Here is a 17,801-nt window from a genome sequence, read left to right as displayed (position 1 = left end):
ATTCGTATTAACATTTGCTTTTCTTGCACATGAAAATATCCATTTATAGGCGTTAAAATTTGACGAACATATCATTTTCGCCAAAAGTGACATTGGCCCTTTTAGACTCACTCTGTACTTTTGCTTCATCCTTTATTAAAATATCAAAAACTCTTGAAACATGTATATATGGCAAATTACAATGATCTTTATTTTTTTTTAAAACAATAGAACAGAAAATGGCATCTTAATAACGATGCTCTTATTACTAATATTGAGCTCATATCATGTTCATACAGTACACCGCTGTCTATTCATCTGAAAATAAGTTTTTTTTTTCAGTCCATTACGTAACGCAAGTACGGTGCCCGAAGATTAATAACTATCATTAAGTCATTCTTTTATTATACCTTCCATTAAATCAGTGTTGCAAACTAAATGTGATAAAGACCAACGTATCGAAACCAGTAAAAAATGACAACGGAAACGCCGCAGATTGTTTTTTAATTCCTAGTGTGTTGTTTAATATAAATTTAATAATTATATTTAAGTATAATTAAAAACTTTTTAAAACTTATTTAAATATAAAGGCAATAGCAACACTCTAAAAAACAAAATATTTTATTAAATAAACAAATTATTGTAAACAACTTTTGATAAAAGGGAAAGTGTTCTGCCACAATCATATAAAAAAAACTCACTTTTAACAACAAGTTATAATTTAAAAAATTTAAAAATTTAAGTTAATTTAACTACCAAAATTTTTCAAGGTTTTTCAAAAATGGCAGCACACTCTCCTGGCCAGTAAGTTGTCCTTTTTTTCCTAACTACTTATTTGTTATAATAACATTTGCTATACCAAATTGTTGGTAGGTTTTCCAACAACAGGTTTCACTTATACTACTGAGCATTTAAATTCATAATTTATGTAATTATCATAATTAAATAGTACATTTGTTTTAAAAATGCAAATCTCAAGTTGGCTCCCATTTGTTAATGTGTTTGTGTAAAAAAATATCTGCTAATGCTAATGGCACATATATATAAATAATTAAGTAATCTCTATAATTGTGCCTATAATAGCGAAAAGGCAGAATGTAACTTTGTATAATATCTGTCCAATAAATCTGTTAACAAATCCCATCCTTTTTCATTCACACATAAATACAATATTTTAAAAAACAATATATATATTTTTAAGAGACAAAACATGGCTCCCCGAGGCAGAATGTAACTTTGTATAATATCTGTCCAATAAATCTGTTAACAAATCCCATCCTTTTTTATTCACACATAAATACAATATTTTAAAAGACAATATATATTTTTTAAGAGACAAAACACTAGGACGGAAGTAAAATACCAACATGCAAGCGAAGTCGCGAATATGCCTTGATATACATAATACTTAATCTAAAACAATTATTACTTACTCTCATTGCATAACTTTATTAAATACAGTAAATATATTAAATATTGTAATGCGTATTTAAATCTGATATGTTTTGACATGTATTTCGAAGAAAACGAACCCCCTTTAGAAAATCCAGTGGAGTCCAATTGCTCGCTCTTGCCTCCCACGGTAGGCGTCCTTGGATGATAGAACTTTAGAAGAAATAAATACTAGACAGCAAAATTTTTATCCCCATCATATATTTTCCCCTCCCCAATTAGGAATTAATTTTCTTCCGGTTCAACATGTTCAACGAACTTAAAAAGTTCGTTATTGAATTCTCTGTCTGTTTTTTTATTATTATTATTATTTTATTTGAGAATTTTTCAATTTTGACTCAAAATTTTGAGCCCTCCCATAGAGCATCAGGAACTTTTCGCGTCAATCTTACCGGAGGCATATCTCCGGAATGTAAGTCATAAAGATATGATATTGGTGTTGATTAATTCCTAAGAGGGTGATGAATATTTTGGTACCGAATAATAACTGGTGACCACTGGTTATATCTGAATTTTCAATGTGTGTATATATATATATACTATACGATGATAAAAACTGAGAGTTCAATATAGCTAATTCAACAGATCTCCTAATATGTAAGTGTATTAGCTATTGAATTTAATCAAATAAATTTAACATACAATTTCGTACAAATTTCGAAAAAATTAAATCTTTTTAAGTTCATTCTGTTTTTTGTGATAAATTATATATCTTTTTTTTTTTAAATAAAATGCGTCGTGGCATCGGCATAACAAATGGAACGTACTGCATAAAAGCAGAATTTATTTTCAATATCACTTCATTTAAGGAAGGGTTTTTGCTAGCGCAGCCCCTGTACATACGCCACTATCTGGATACGCCACTGTAATCTAGATTCCCTGAAGAGAAGAAGTCAAGAATTTGCTACTCTGGAATATCGTGCATAGATAGAACATGCCACGTCACGTCAAGTACAGAGAGCAAGTTTTATATATATATATATATATATATATATATATATATATATATATATATATATATATATATATATATATGTGTGTGTGTGTGTGTGTGTGTGTGTGTGTGTGTGTGTGTGTGTGTGTGTGTGTGTGTGTGTGTGTGTGTGTGTGTGTGTGTGTGTGTATGTTAATTTCCATGTTAACTGTCTATCAAGCATTTGTAATGAAAAATCTGCATATTTCTTCACTATTAACACTTGAGAAAGTAGCTAATTTAGCTTTAGCTTCAAGCTTTTTATTAAACGTTTTCTTTAAAGCACGAAATCATGAACGGATATCCTTTGTCGTGAATGAAATCGTCACGAGAAAAAAAAAATACTTCTGTACATTTGCCTTAAACGTTCATCAAAGTTATTATAAATAATATTTGTTTTAGTCCAGAAGAAAAATAATAAAGAACATCGACAAACAAAAACAAGAACCAAATCTTGGGATCTTTATCTCTTCTTGTACTCAAAATGGAAATTACTGTTTTCACAGAGAAAGTGATACCCTCCGAGATATGTTGTTTATTGTGTTTGAAGATTGCAAAGTTGACGTAAAGATGGCGCTTTCTGTCAGTCTTCAATTGAGTCATCCAATGTTTGCGTTGTTTCACAATTTTGCTGAAAACGTGACAATTTCTTTGTTGCTTTTAAAAATCCTGTAAACACATAAGTATATGATTATTTTTCTTACTAATGTCATTGAAGACAGCTACTTCGTTTCATTTAAACTCTACAGTAAAGAAGTCAATGCTTTAGGTTGATATGAGTACCAAATATTCTAAACCCATTCGTTCCTCTGTGAAGCAGTTAAAACCTCATATTATTCCTCATTATGATAAAGCCGACTGGCCTCAATTTCGGCAGTTCATACACAACCAGGTCTCAACCCTTCAACTACCAACTTCTGAAAACGAAATGTATTACACAGTCAACCAGATCACCGATATCTTACGTACCAGCGCTCAACAAACCATCCCTGAGGAGAAACTTTATCCTTCTAAACCTAAATTGCCTCCTCAATATCTGTCTTTAATACAAAAATCACGTCAACATTTCCGTGAATACAAACAAACCGGAAACGAGGAATGTCTTCGTCATCATCGGCAATGGCATCGCACAGTAACTAATTATCTCGTAGCATATAAACGTCGAAGTTGGATCAGTGCCTGTAATAAATTAAACGACGAAGCATCTCCAAGCCGGTATTGGAAATCTTTCCACAGACTCACAGGCAGAAATACTAAAATTTCGTATCCACTTTTGGACAATGGTACTCCTCTCTTTACTGACCTAGATAAGGCCAACGCTTTTGCGACGCAATTGCAAACAGTTTTCACACCTGAAGTATCTCCTCATTCACGTAACCGTACAGACTTGGCTACTATTCCTGCTCTACAGCCGTCACTTTTACACATACTCGATGAGGAAGCCCCTCTTACATCACCGATCACTACTCAGGAACTTCGACGTGCGCTCCATAAGAAGCGCAATACTGCGCCAGGCATTGATCGTATTTCCTACCGGCTACTAAAAGAGGCTCCGCTTTCTTTGCTTACGTTACTTGTTGCAGTATACAACTTTATTCTCCGTACCGGCTTTTATCCTCTGGATTGGAAAGTATCCAAAATCTGCATGTTTCTCAAACCTCATAAACCGGCACATGATGTAACGTCTTATCGTCCTATCCAGCTCACATCAGTCTTTAGTAAACTGTTCGAAAAAGTCCTCGTACAAAGGCTTCATCCATATATCCATGAACATAATTTATTACCTACACATCAAGCAGGCTTTCGACCCACATTTTCGATTAATGACCAGTTACTTCGTCTTTCGACGATTATCACCAATCAATATAACAAAGGCCTCCCATCATGTCTCGTCTTAATGGATTTGGAAAAAGCATTCGACAAAGTTTGGCAATATGGGCTCATACGAAAGCTACAAAAACTTAACCTTCCGATCAGTTATTTACGTTTTATATATACCTTCTTAACTAATAGAATCGGATATGTTTACATAGGATCTGCCATCTCCCGTCCTATTTTTCCATACTCCGGAGTTCCACAGGGTTCTGCACTCAGCCCACTTCTCTATATACTGTACGCCTCCGATATACCACAACCTACACAGAATGTGTACTTATTTCAATACGCGGATGATACGGCGTTTCTAGCTCTAGGCAAGACCATGCAGAAGATCAACACAACCTTACAATCAACTCTAAATAATTTTATGCAATGGTGCAACACATGGCGACTAACTTTAAATGCCTCCAAAACACAAGCATTGGTATTTCTACCTCCTAAACGCCGCTCCAAGGTTCAACGTAACCCTCGCAACCTTAATATATCTCTAGAAGGCCATCTACTTCGACCAACACCTACAGCTACATATCTCGGGGTTGTTTTTGACTCTAAATTAAGCTGGAAAGCTCATTTAGAGAAAATAACACAAAAGGCCACTTTGCGGCTCAATCTTCTACGGCGTCTAACAGGAACCACTTGGGGTTTACACGCACCTCTCTTAATCAACACATACAAAATGTTCCTCAGGCCCATTTTAACATTCGGCCACATTGCTTGGTGCAATGCTCCAACAAAGTTTTACGACCGATTATTGATACTAGAACGCCATGCCATTAGATTTGAATATCATATAAAATTACCATACCCGAACTTCATAACATACGAACACATCAACTCTCCTCACCTTATTCCACATCTTGCAGATCTCCGTTTGAAATACATACTCTCTCGCCTACCAGTTTCTCACCCATTACTCCTAGATACTTTACAAGCTGATGCTGAAACTGATGCACCGCATAAATATCTGCATACACCGTTAAACGTTCTCCTCACGCTATACCTAAAATCTGCACATCCTACAGCTGAAGAACACGACATCTTTCATATATATCATATACCAGATCATCTTCATCATTTGTTTCCATGTTAGCACTATGTCCAAATTCAATACTAACCTTGGGCTTTCCCCGTGTTTCCATCAGTCTCGAGTCGCCCCGAGACAGAAGAACTAACATGCATTCGTGTATCTAACACTATGTTTGTGACTGTGGCGTGTACGCACTGCATTTCATTCTATACTATCATGTTTATTTCATACAAACACAACGCACTGCTTCCATGCCGAAGTTCCATTCTGTTTCTACCTGCATCATTTATATATGTTTTTTTTTTGTTTGTTTGTTTACTTATATGCACATTTAAATTTACTCACTCACTTAATGTTTTGTTTATTGTTACTTTCAGCACTATTCGTTTATAAAACTGCACTTAGACCATCTTATATACTATAAACCCACCAGTGTCGTCAATTCTGTGCCAAAGAGAGGGCGTAACCCTCTACTGGCTAGGGTTAGGAGACACTCTAAAAGCTTGCAATTTTTGAAATGAAAATAGATGAATAAAGCTTACATTACCAATCCCTAACCCTGCAACCTTAAAAAAATCTAAACCCATGTTCATTCTTATTCAATTCATGGATGGTGTAATTTGGTATATACAGTATTATACGAACAATTTTATTTGGAGAGTAACACCTGGACTCAATTTTGGAATGAAAATACATTACAGTTTGTTAGCAAATCACAAATACGGGTCTGGCTTTGTTGTTCCAGATAGATATGAATAAAAAATTCGGCTAGGTCCCAACGAAATTCCTACGAAAGAAGTAAAATTGCAATTGGGAATACGAGGTCGAAACTGTCAAATAAATGATCGGTAAATTGTTGGTTGGCCAACATACAACGTTGGACAAACACATTTTTTTTCTTAATTCGCAACCACGCCAACCATTAGCTTTCGTAGGGCCTATCAACTGTATTCCTACGAAGCTCGAAACATAAAAGTACAGCTAAATATTTTTCTTCTTTTTAAGTGAGTTTCATTCCAGATTGTGAAATCAAGCTAGAAATCCAATATGGAATGTGCACTAGCAGAATACTCAGACGTTTGAAAAGCTTGTAACAAATATTACTTTGTGGAAAGGACGAAGGACCAGACTTGTAAATTGTTACGTTCGTTTTTTTCTTTCTTTCTTGCTTCACGGACTGTGAATATTTCTTGAGCAGGTGCCCTGAATAAATCATGTAACTATAGCAGGGGCGTCATTTAAGGGGGGAATGGAGGGGGCATTCGCTCCCCCCCTGAGTTAGAGATTTATATAGATTTTATCAATAGAATAGTAGTAAGTCAGTGAAAAACGCGAAATTTTACTTATATCAAGGGGTTTCCCCCCCCCCCAGCCAAATCTGAAATGACGCTACTGAACTATAGCATCCTAATACGTGCTTAATTATTGATCAAGGATTACTTATACCACTTACGTTGTAAACAATCCAAGAAGAAATTTGAAGATTTAGAGAATTGTGTGTTATCTTTCTATATCTGAGTTTCGTCAGTAAACCAAGATTCATAATTGAAAAATATCAGTAATTAAATTCTTCCTTGTGGATCTCTTGTATTCAGTATCAAACACGAATCCTAATCAAAAAGTATAGGGTCAATGTCAGTGGCTCTAACTAAGGATGCCCAATGAAACTGGTTTGTAGAAAAATCGAAAATCTGACATTTTCGTTTTCTCCAAAAGAGTTTTAGATTTTTAAAGAAAGAATCTGTTCTTTGTTCCCAATGCCGTGCCGTGGAAAATCAGCGCCCGAGGCGAGAGTATATGACGATGCCCTCGTATATATGTGTGAGGTCAATAGACCAGCCGCGAAGCGCCACTGTGGCTGGCGCGAAGCGTAAGAATATTTTCAAAAATAAACCCTGCTTTTCCTTGATTTTGAGCACTTTTTATTAATTTTTTCCTTCCATTTTATAAATATGCACATGCATTTTCTAACCCTGGTCAAATTAAATATTAGATTTAAAATTACTGCTGTTGATCTAAAATATTCCAAGTAGCTAATTCTTCCTCTCTTTTTTTCATTCATTCTTTTCTTTTCTACTTTCCTCCCGAATTTTGCGCCCCCTTACTTCGGCGCCCGAAGCCGACGCCCCACTCGCTCCCCTTCAATGCATGGCACTATTTGTTCCTGAAGTATTCGTGTCCAAACAAGCTTTACGAAGAAATAAAAAGTTTCTTGATAGGAAACATAAAACCGATACCAGTTTGATAGAAAACGGAAAATGAAGTTTGATAGAGAATCGAACCGGTTTGATAGAAAACCGGACCGGTTTTTTGAAAGTTTTGAAAATAGGTTTTTGCCCCACAGGGAAACCTCCATCTTACTAACTGAATAAATATATTAATAATAATAATAATAATAATAATAATAATAATAATAATAATAATAATAATAATAATAATAATAATAATATCCTCATCTAGAATTAAACCCAAGACCACGTACATACATTAGCAGCTCTATTATTATTATTATTATTATTATTATTATTATTATTATTATTATTATTATTATTATTATTATTATTATTATTATTATTATAAGTAAGGTATATTCAAATGATAATAAAGACGTGCTTGCTAATAAAGATATCAACTGAGTGTGTGTTTTTTTAATAGTAATAAATAATCTATTAATGTTTAGTTGCTCGTATTCTGAAAGGTCAAATATTTTCTTTGATATTTGCAAGTACATTCTACAGTCCTCTATAAGTCCCAGGAAGACTAACATCTACATTTTTTTAAGCTGTCAGATAGATTGTTAATTAAATCAGCGTGATTACATTTGAGTTTTACGTCCCACGCTTATGCCGGTGAGGCTAAAGGACAGAATGATAACAATATAGTTCCCAAGTTACCTCTAGCTCCTTCCCCACAGATCTAGTCCCGAATTCATTCACGTGGTTCCGGATTTGATTCCCGGTGAGAGCGCATTATGAACAATTTGAATGCATTTTTACCTTTTAGTGATTTGGATTCCACCTTATGCTGTAGGTGCACGCTTTATATAGCCTTGGTGCTCAAAAAAAGCACTAAATTTCAAGTAACAAATTTAATTGCTTCAAACTTTTTGTGCTCCATCGCTATAGTCGAACTTGAATCAATCCATACCAGTCCGTTATGTAGGGACTTTAGGGAGCAATTGTTCTCTAGTTACACCTTCGATTTTTTTTTTAAATCTATTTTCCATATCATGAGGAAATATAGCATAGACCCTAGTAAAAATGTTACCCTAATTATTCGGATCATATCAGGAAATATTAAAAATAATAAATTTTCAAAAGAAAAAAAACTTGTTCAATTACGAGTGTTATTTCGTTGAAGATATAATTTCCTGTAAATTCCTATTATACCCTAAAAGCAACGTTAAAATTTACTATAAATGTAATTGTAATTCTCTGTATTTCGTTTTAACTGTTTGAAATGAAGCAAAAAGTAATCTTATTTTCATCGCTTTCTCTAAAATCAGGGCTCAGTAGGGTTGATAAGTTTTGAAAATGGAAATACCGTACACCCTCTCGGAGAACGTATACTCTTTTAAGATCGTGACATCGTCGGTCGTCAAAAATGTAAACAATCTAAAAGTGGTTACTTCACATAAAATTGAGCGATTCGGAGTTCGAATTTAATAACTTTAGTTACTTTTGAAGCATTTATTAAACTTACTTATTGCAGTTTTGGTTGAGTTGGCACATGTAATTTTTGTAGTCTACCATAAATAATACACCGTATTTAAAACAGAAAATCAAATATAATTGGCAATATAATTATGGCATGCACAAAATATACTTGAAAAATAAGTCTTATCAGCTTCACTGGGTCTGGTGATGTTTCATAATGTTTGCACACTTTTGCTGGATCTGGATACATTATTTAATTGGAAGATGTAGCTGAGGGATGAAGCAGTGCTAGGTGCGCTCTTGAAAATGTACTTTTGTTGACCTTTAACAGTTTTGATAAGTTCAGTCAATTTTCTTGCCATCAACTCTTCGGCAAATTTCGCGCACGATAGGTAAATATCAAAGCGTTGATTGTTGATTTTGAGTTTAACGTCCCGTTCAGCAACGAGGCTATATGAGACTTGGACCTACTGATTAACGTGGAATCCGAACCACATGTGCTCGCGCCGGGAATCGAACCCGGGTCTCCCAATATCAAAGCGAATTATAAGCTCTGCTTTAACCATGTTCATCGACAAACGATTCCTTTCGTCACTCTAAAATAATCTGATTAGAACACAGAATAGGACTAGTAAGAGTAAAAAATTACCAAACATTTAATGTCCGGTTCTGAGGTCGTACCGGACACCGAATAAGGAGGTCAAAAACCGAACTGTCCGGTAAAATGCTGAAAGATTGGCAACCTTAGGGCTGGAGGTTCGTTAACACATAAAGGGCAGATATTTCCTTTTTATTGAACAAAACCAATTTCAGATTTATTTTTTTTATTTCATAGCATAAATCTTTTTTTTTAAAATGATTTCTCCTTTTCTAAAACTATCCGGATTTCTACATATCCATATTACGTCCAGAGCTTATTAATCCGGATAGCTGGTGTTTGACTGTAACTGTAGGAGGAAAGAAACATTATGAAGCGTAAGATCCGTATGTACGGGTATCCCCATGAAGAGAAACGACCTTTTAAATCCTTTTTCCGTTTTAGAGAAGAAATTTCCCAAACGCTCAACCAGTATTTCCAAGAAAGAAAGCAAATATTAAAACATTCCTTTTTCGTGTGTGTGGGATGAGATGAGATGATCACAGCATGATGATTACGTAGGATGTATGTAGTTTCTAATTCTGTCGCTGATGGCAGCAGCGCTGTCCTGATTTTTCCCGCGACTCTCACTTTATTAACTGGAAGAAGAGGTTCGAAAGAAAATGTGCTTTTTTAAAAAAGAACGGTGATCAACTTCTTCCGATTAGCTTCTGACCCTGCATTTTTGCTTTTCCCATTTCAGTCCATGCGAAGACACTGCAAACTGCATCCGATCTTCTGTAGAGAGCAGTCCAACGCCTTCTGAAATCAGGGCTCGGACACAGGATTTCGTTAACAGGTAAGGGGCAGATTTAAAACTACATTTCCTTATTTTAAGTTTTTTTTTTTTTTTTTTTAAGTGTATACGTTCTTAGCAAATGTGCTTCTAGTTCCCTTAACATCTTGGAAATCAACAGCATTAATTGACTTACCTATTATTTCTTGATAATGATTTCATAAGTGTCTCGAACAGAATGAAGTCTCTGCATCGACTCCCCTTACATATACTCTTAACTTCATTTAATTAATATTTCATTTGTTGTCAATTGCATCCTCATTGCACGTTCACAGTACTGTTGGGGTCTTAGCAGGCCCGTAGCCAGAATACTTCGCATTAAAGTAGGGATTTTTTTTTTCTTTTAAGAGAGAGAAAAACTTCATGTAAATTATATTATTATAAAATACAGTATTTCAATGATCTATGTGCAGTAACGTGCCTTGGGGGGGAACGAGCAGAGCGGCGTCCCCGGGCGCCGAGGTAAGGGGGCGCAAAATTCGGGAGGAAAAGAAAAGAAAAAAGGAAAGAAAAAGAGAGAGGAAAGAGTTGGAATATTACTAGTATGTACTTAAATCCTCTTCCTGCTTTAGGAAGTCGTCCTATAATGTTACTCATGTTAGGAAAATGCATGCGCACATACATAAAATGGAACAAAAAAGTAATAAAGAGTGCTCAAAATAAAGGAAAAGCAGAGTTTATTTTTGAAAATTATCTTAAGCTTCGAACCAACCATGGTGGCGCTTTGCGGCTGATCTGTCAACCTCACTCATATGTACGGGGGCGCCATCGCATACTCTCGCCCTGGGCGCTGATTTTCCCACGGCACGGCACTCTCAATGTAGGAAGGGGCAAAAAAAAAACATATGAAATGCAATAAACAATTAACACAGTTCTATATGATTTCAACAGCTTCTGAAAATGGAAAAAATGATCACAAACTGAATACGCAATTCTATCGAGTGAATATTAAGCATGTTTACTTGCAAAAGACAAAAACCATCTGGATCTTTCATGAAAAGAAATGGGAAGTAGTGGAATATACAAATTAGCACAACTTAATTGCTGCTTCCGATAAATTGAATTGCTGAAAAGAAGCAAAGATTAAATCTACCTGTCCTTCTGTCATACTCATGCAAGGAATCGTTGTCAAGTGCATAAAGACAGAAATAAAAATCAATAACAGAACGGTTAAGTTATTAAAAAGAAGAAGAAGAAGAAGAATTGTTGCCTTGTCTCGGAGAAATAATACGCCAGAAATACTAAAATTTTTGATTGAGAACTAATATTTAAATAAAAATGTCTTGATTGCTTATTAAAAATGAAAAATAAAAAACTGCCTATATTTATCTAAATCAGTGGTTCTCAACCTTTTTTTGACTGAGGACACACTTTACTGAGCGTCAGGACATAGCGAAACACGTGTTTGATATTTTTATTATAAATAATAATAATAATAATGGTAATAATAGTAATATCTATTATAATAGTAAAACCAATTAGTTTTTATAATTACTCTATAGCTATAGCACTGAGCATTATTGCTACCACTTGAGGGTTGACTGGTACAGTCTGTCTCGATTTTAACTAATTATTATTAAATTTTCATGATTTTTAAATTCTAAAATTTCGCGACACACCTTAGGGAACTGTGTGACACATCAGTGTGTCGCAGCATATCGGTTGAAAACCATTGATCTAAACACACAACGAGCAACTGAAATATCCAGCGGTTTCCGTAGAGGTTATTCAGCTCGCTTGGTCAATCCTAGCTACGGACGTGAACCTTAGTATGGACAGAAATCATCACACACACACCTCGAATTTTGTCAAGTACTTTTTCTTCACTATAAATTGAAACATTATTACACTTCTTTCCCCCTTTATATTTATTAAATAAACTTCTAGATAATGTTGTCCACAAGAAGAGAAATTTCTCATCCCGTCTTGAAAACGAGACGAAACTTTGAACTTTCGAACTTTGAGATGATCCGAGGAATTTCACTAGTCTCATTGGGCAAAACACTAGTTCACCGAAGCCTTAGATCAGAAGCATTGTTTATGTGTTGCATGATTCATACACAAACTGTAGAGTGATTATACGAACACAATGAAGAAGACTTACTGTATCAACAACGTTTAAAGACACGCAAAATGAAATGAAATGAAATCTTTGTTTAACGTCCCACGGTTATGCCGGTTCGGCTAAAGGAGACGGTGATAATGAGAAATGAGTGAAATAGTGGAATGAAGAAAGTGGGAGGAAATGGGAGAACCCCGAGAAAACCCACGAGCACGGTGTTTGTCCACCACAAAGTCCACACGGCGCGAGCTGGGATCGAACCAGGGACCCCAAGCACCGGAGGTGAACAATCTACCACTGAGCCACCGCGCCCCCTAAATACACGCAAGTCTTATACATACAACCAGTGGTGGATCCAGGATATGGTCAAGGGAGGGCTAAACCATAATTTGCCGCTTTATCCAGTGTAAAGCAGGGTTGAAGCCCATTTTATCCAGTGTATATCTGAGCTTGAAGGGGGGGTCTATAGCCCCTATATCCCCCTTGGATCCGCCACTGCATACAACAATAATAAAAATTGTTTAAATATTTGTTATATCACACCCTTCGTGAACTTCTTAGTGACGCGAAACTATTCTGACAACTTCTAGGTGAAACTAAGAACAAATTAGGGCATAAATATGGTGCAAACATTTAGAAAATGAGACGACGAAATTTTCGATGCGAGATTTTTCAAAAAATTCTTCGAGAATCGAGACGAGACTATAGTTTTACAAAAATTTACGAAACGTGTCATTACAAATTACTTGAAGATATACACTACGAAGTCAATTTTCAATGGAATCGTTAACAATCAGTAATAATAATAATAATAATAATAATAATAATAATAATAATAATAATAATAATAATAATAATAATAATAATAATAATAATAATAATAATAATAATAATAATAATAATAATAATAATACACTATTCTTAATAGGGCCGTGAAAATAGTTTTTTTTTTCTTTTCCTAATCCTTATTAGGGTTAAGGATTTTTTTTTTTTACGGAAAAAGTACTGAAATTAGTTGGTAGAAAAATGAGAAAAAGTATGTTTTTTGGTGGAAATTTGGTGGAATGAAAACTATCTTATATAATAAATACAATTCGTCGGAAACAGTTTTAATATTTTTATATCAAATTCTATAAGGCAGTATAGTATATACTTGGTTTGTTGAAAAATATATCTAATTAACATCGAAAACTGTAAACGAATATTATAATTTGCCGCCGATTTGTTGGCATTTCAAGGCGTGGAAGAGTGACAAAGATAAATTGAATTTTTACAACATTCATCATCTCAGTACTGGAAAATGTCACGAGTTTCTCGGTTCACCAGAAGTACTTTATACTGCGATTTGGATTTGGTTTTAGGGTTTTGTTTCAGCAGCGAAGCTGTACGAGACATGGAATTCAGCTTAACGTGGGATCCGAACCACATGAGATCCCTCCGGGAACTTTATACTGAGAGAAGAGAGCTCAACGCCTACAAACACTAAGGGAACATATCGCTTTCTATGTGGATATATTTTATATTGGAGAGAATGTAAGTGATATTAAAGAGTATGTGGTAAATAACTTACAACTAAGAAAAAGTACAAAATAAACTTCTGAGTTGATAGCTTCCACCAGCTTTTCTATGCTGAAAAGAAAATCTTCCCCATATGCAACGAGAGTTTTTCTAATACTGAATCAAGCTTTTCTGGGGGTATGTTTAGTACAAGGGGTCCAGAAGCACGTAAAAAAACAAAATTTACAGGAGAAATAATGATACAAGTACTTAGACGTAACATAACGTAATCAAATCTAACCTAACCTAACATAAATTAACCTAAGCTAACCTGAACTAACCTAAACTAACCTAATATTAGTAAATAAGCGAAATTCTATTTTTTGGGGGGGGGAATTATGCGGGACCCCTACACTAATATAACATAAATTAAACTAACCTAAAGTAACCTAACCTACCCTAAACTAACCGAATGTGGACAGAAATTACCAAAATTGTAACATTTTTTATTTTTTAGATAAAAGAGCTGGACCCCTTCTGGTAAACATAGGCCCTTTTTTTATTTTACCCAAGATGAATTGTTATTTTACTCGTTTCAGTCGGGATCAGCTAGCTGGCTCTTATAATGCCGCGTTAGTTTTTGTATTTTCTTTACAATCTAAGAGAGGTCAGGGAAGTTTTTCATTTCTCACCTTATGCACTCCAAGAGCTTGCGTTGTGATATCTTTCCTACTATTGTGACGTTTTAAATTAAATTACGTGCATTGATATACATAACGTAAGGACGCAATAAATTAACATTAATACTGGCGGGGAACGAGAAAGAACTTAGATCCAAATCGGTACAACGTACGAATAACGAATGAAAATTTCTAATTTGGAATTTATTTGATGAAAATTCCTTGATTGTGTAGAGATTTTTTTTTTTTTTTTTTTGTGGAGTTTGGTGGACATAAATTTCGAATTTGGAACCCGAAAAGCCATGTGCTAACTTGAAAACATTATTTCCCCAACCCTAACTAGCTCTGTGATTTGGTGGAGCACCGAAAATCCAAGCCTTACTTATCATCGCTAAGACAGGATTGAGATTGCATCAACGATGTGTGTAACCTTTAAGAAAAATTAGCTCAATTGAATAATATTAAGTGGCGATCTCAACTTTTTTCGTGCATTTGCAGTATACAACAAGGGGGAAAAGTACCTTTTAAGTTTGGAACGGCTGAAGGAATTGATGTACACCACATCGATGGAATGGATGTACACCACATCACCATCACGAAAGAAGGCCAAGATCCAACTTTCAGCAGGAAAGGCCATGGCGACAGTGTTCGTCATTGAGGGTGTAATGCACTTGGAATATATGCCGCAAAGCACGACACTTAACGCGGCTTCGTATTGTCAAACGTTGCACCGGTTGTGTAAGACAATTAAAGAAAAGCAGCGGGGAAAATTGAGCGTCGGTGTGATTTTGTTGCACGATAACACAACACCTCACCGGCCTGCCAAACATCCAAACTACTGCAACGATTCAAGTGTGAGATATGGCAACATCCTCCATACTATCTGGACTTAGCGCCATATGATTATCATGTGTTTGCTAAGCTGAAAAATGATCTCGGAGGACGACGATTCCGAAAAGATGAGGAGGTGAAAGCAGCTGTCTGCAAGTAGTTACATAGCGCTGGAAGAGATTTCTATGCATCCGGAATCGAAAGGTTAGTTGACCGTTACGAGAAATATTTACAGTCTTTTGGTGGCGATCTGGAAAAGTGAACGTACAGTGTATGTTGTCATAGCCGTGTTGCCAATGTGTAGATGGTTTCATAAATTGCCGTAACTTGGAAGTGTAACTTACTTTTTGATTCTCCCTCGTAATATCATTCGAATTCAGCTCATTTTTCTCATGTGTTAATTTGGTCTGACATGGAAACATTTTAGGGGGGTGATACTTAAAAAAATAGAAAGTCGAAAAATAAGGACCACCCTAATTGACAACTTATCATGAGGCTGGTGTATTAGCGAGGGGCCGCGGTGGCTCAGTGGTAGAGCGTTCACCCCTGGTGCTTGGGGTCCCGGGTTCAAACCCTGCTCTCGCCAAGTAAACTTTGTGGTGGACAAACACCGTGTGCGTGGGTTTTCTCGGGGTTCTCCCGTTTCCTCCCACTTTCTTCATTCCACCATTTCATTAATTTCTCATAATCACCGTCTCCTTTAGCCTAACCGGCATAACCGTGGGACGTAAAACTTAAAGATTTCATTTCATTTCATTTTTTTGTATTAGCGAGTTAGAGTCCTCTGGCCACAAATTGCTTAGGTCCGCAAAATGCCTAAATACGCCACTGTAAGTAATGTATGTTAATAAATCATGAAATTCCTTAATTGTCCACTGAATTAATTTGGCAACCTTACATGTGTGCATAGTCAATTTTGCAACTGATTTAGAAAGAAAACCCTTTTCGCAATTCTCTTTCCTAAGTATGTAATTCTATCTGTAACAAATAATGAACCATGTGAATGATGAAGCGTGTTGGACAAAGTTAAACATATTACAATGGAAACTTCATAAGATGCCCTTAAAGGTCATAGTTTTACGTAACATGAAACATCAAGTGAATGCCTTTGCTTCATTTGTAGGTGACACGAAAATCTTCAAGTGACTATTTGCTCATCGAGAAGTGCTATTTTCATGTACAGCCGTCAAGCCGTCAATACTTAACATTAACTCTTAGTAGTGTGAAGACGAATCAAGTGCATGAAACCCAAAGTACGCTATTTGCATGCATATAATGTTTAACACTATGACACTCAACAATACTTTGAAGTAAGATTTCTTTACTTAGGTTAAAGTTACAATAAGAACGTACATATTGAAATACGACGTAAGTAAGCAATTGTGTAAGGTTTCAAAAACACTGTCGGTCTTCATGGAGAGGGCACTGTGTCTGAAATGTCTATTTTTCATGTAAGTACAGTCAGTGGAGGCAAATCTTCCCACTTCCCTCGAGCAAATGCTCTAGCTCCAAGATTACCATCAGATCTTAAAGAAATTTATATGGGATCACTGGAAAAATACCGTCTTTCAAAGACCTATGTCCAAGACATGCGTGAACAAATTGAAGCTATTGCAAACGAAAAAAAAAACAATCATCAAAATTTGGTGCATATATATCGAAGTTATATGTGAACAAATTGAAGCTATTTCAAACAAAATCATCAAAATTTGGTGGACCTATGTCGAAATTATGCATGAACAAATTGAAGCTCTTGGTGCACCTATATTGAAGTTATGCGTGAACAAATTGAAGCTGTTTCTAACAAAAACAACCATCAAAATTTGGTGTACGTATCTCGAAGTTATGCATGAACAAATTGAAGCTCTTTCAAACAAAAAAAATCAACAAAAATTTGGTGCACCTATATCGAAGTTATGCGTGAACAAATTGAAGCTGTTTCTAACAAAAAAAACATCAAAATTGGGTGTATGTATGTCGAAGTTATGCGTGAACAAATTAAAATGAAGTAAAATCGCACGATTATGTCCTTTTAGGTTAATGAAGACGGTAGATTGAGGCAAGTGAATGATGATGGAAGAATTGGTGGAATGAGAATATGGGAGGAAACTGGAGTACTCTGAGAAAACCCACAGACATGATGTTGTCCACCACAAACTTACTTGGCCACGGTTCGAACCAAGGCTCTTTGTATCAGAGATAAGCGCTCTACCACTAACCTATCGTGCTCCTCATGCGTGAAGTACAACACACACACACACTCATACTCACATATGCGTTCAATTGAAAACCTCCGTTTTTGAAGTCAGTTAAAAGAAGATACGATCACCCAC

At 35.4% G+C, this 17,801-nt stretch overlaps 1 protein-coding gene across 1 annotated transcript in view; it reads left to right on the top strand.

Annotated features, from left to right (window-relative positions):
• LOC145680380 (chymotrypsin A-like) overlaps window positions 1-17,801 on the top strand; it is a 229,164-nt gene that overhangs the window by 154,153 nt on the left and 57,210 nt on the right. Inside the window, exon 3 of the mRNA XM_081750811.1 lies at window positions 10,306-10,401. The gene's annotated coding sequence lies outside the window, so the exon portion shown is untranslated. The remainder of the gene's footprint in view (window positions 1-10,305; window positions 10,402-17,801) is intronic.

This window comes from Thermobia domestica, chromosome 3, assembly GCF_964235325.1.
Source record: "Thermobia domestica chromosome 3, izTheDome1.hap1.1, whole genome shotgun sequence".
Lineage (NCBI taxonomy): Eukaryota > Metazoa > Arthropoda > Insecta > Zygentoma > Lepismatidae > Thermobia > Thermobia domestica.
This window is presented reverse-complemented; position numbering and strand designations above follow the sequence as displayed.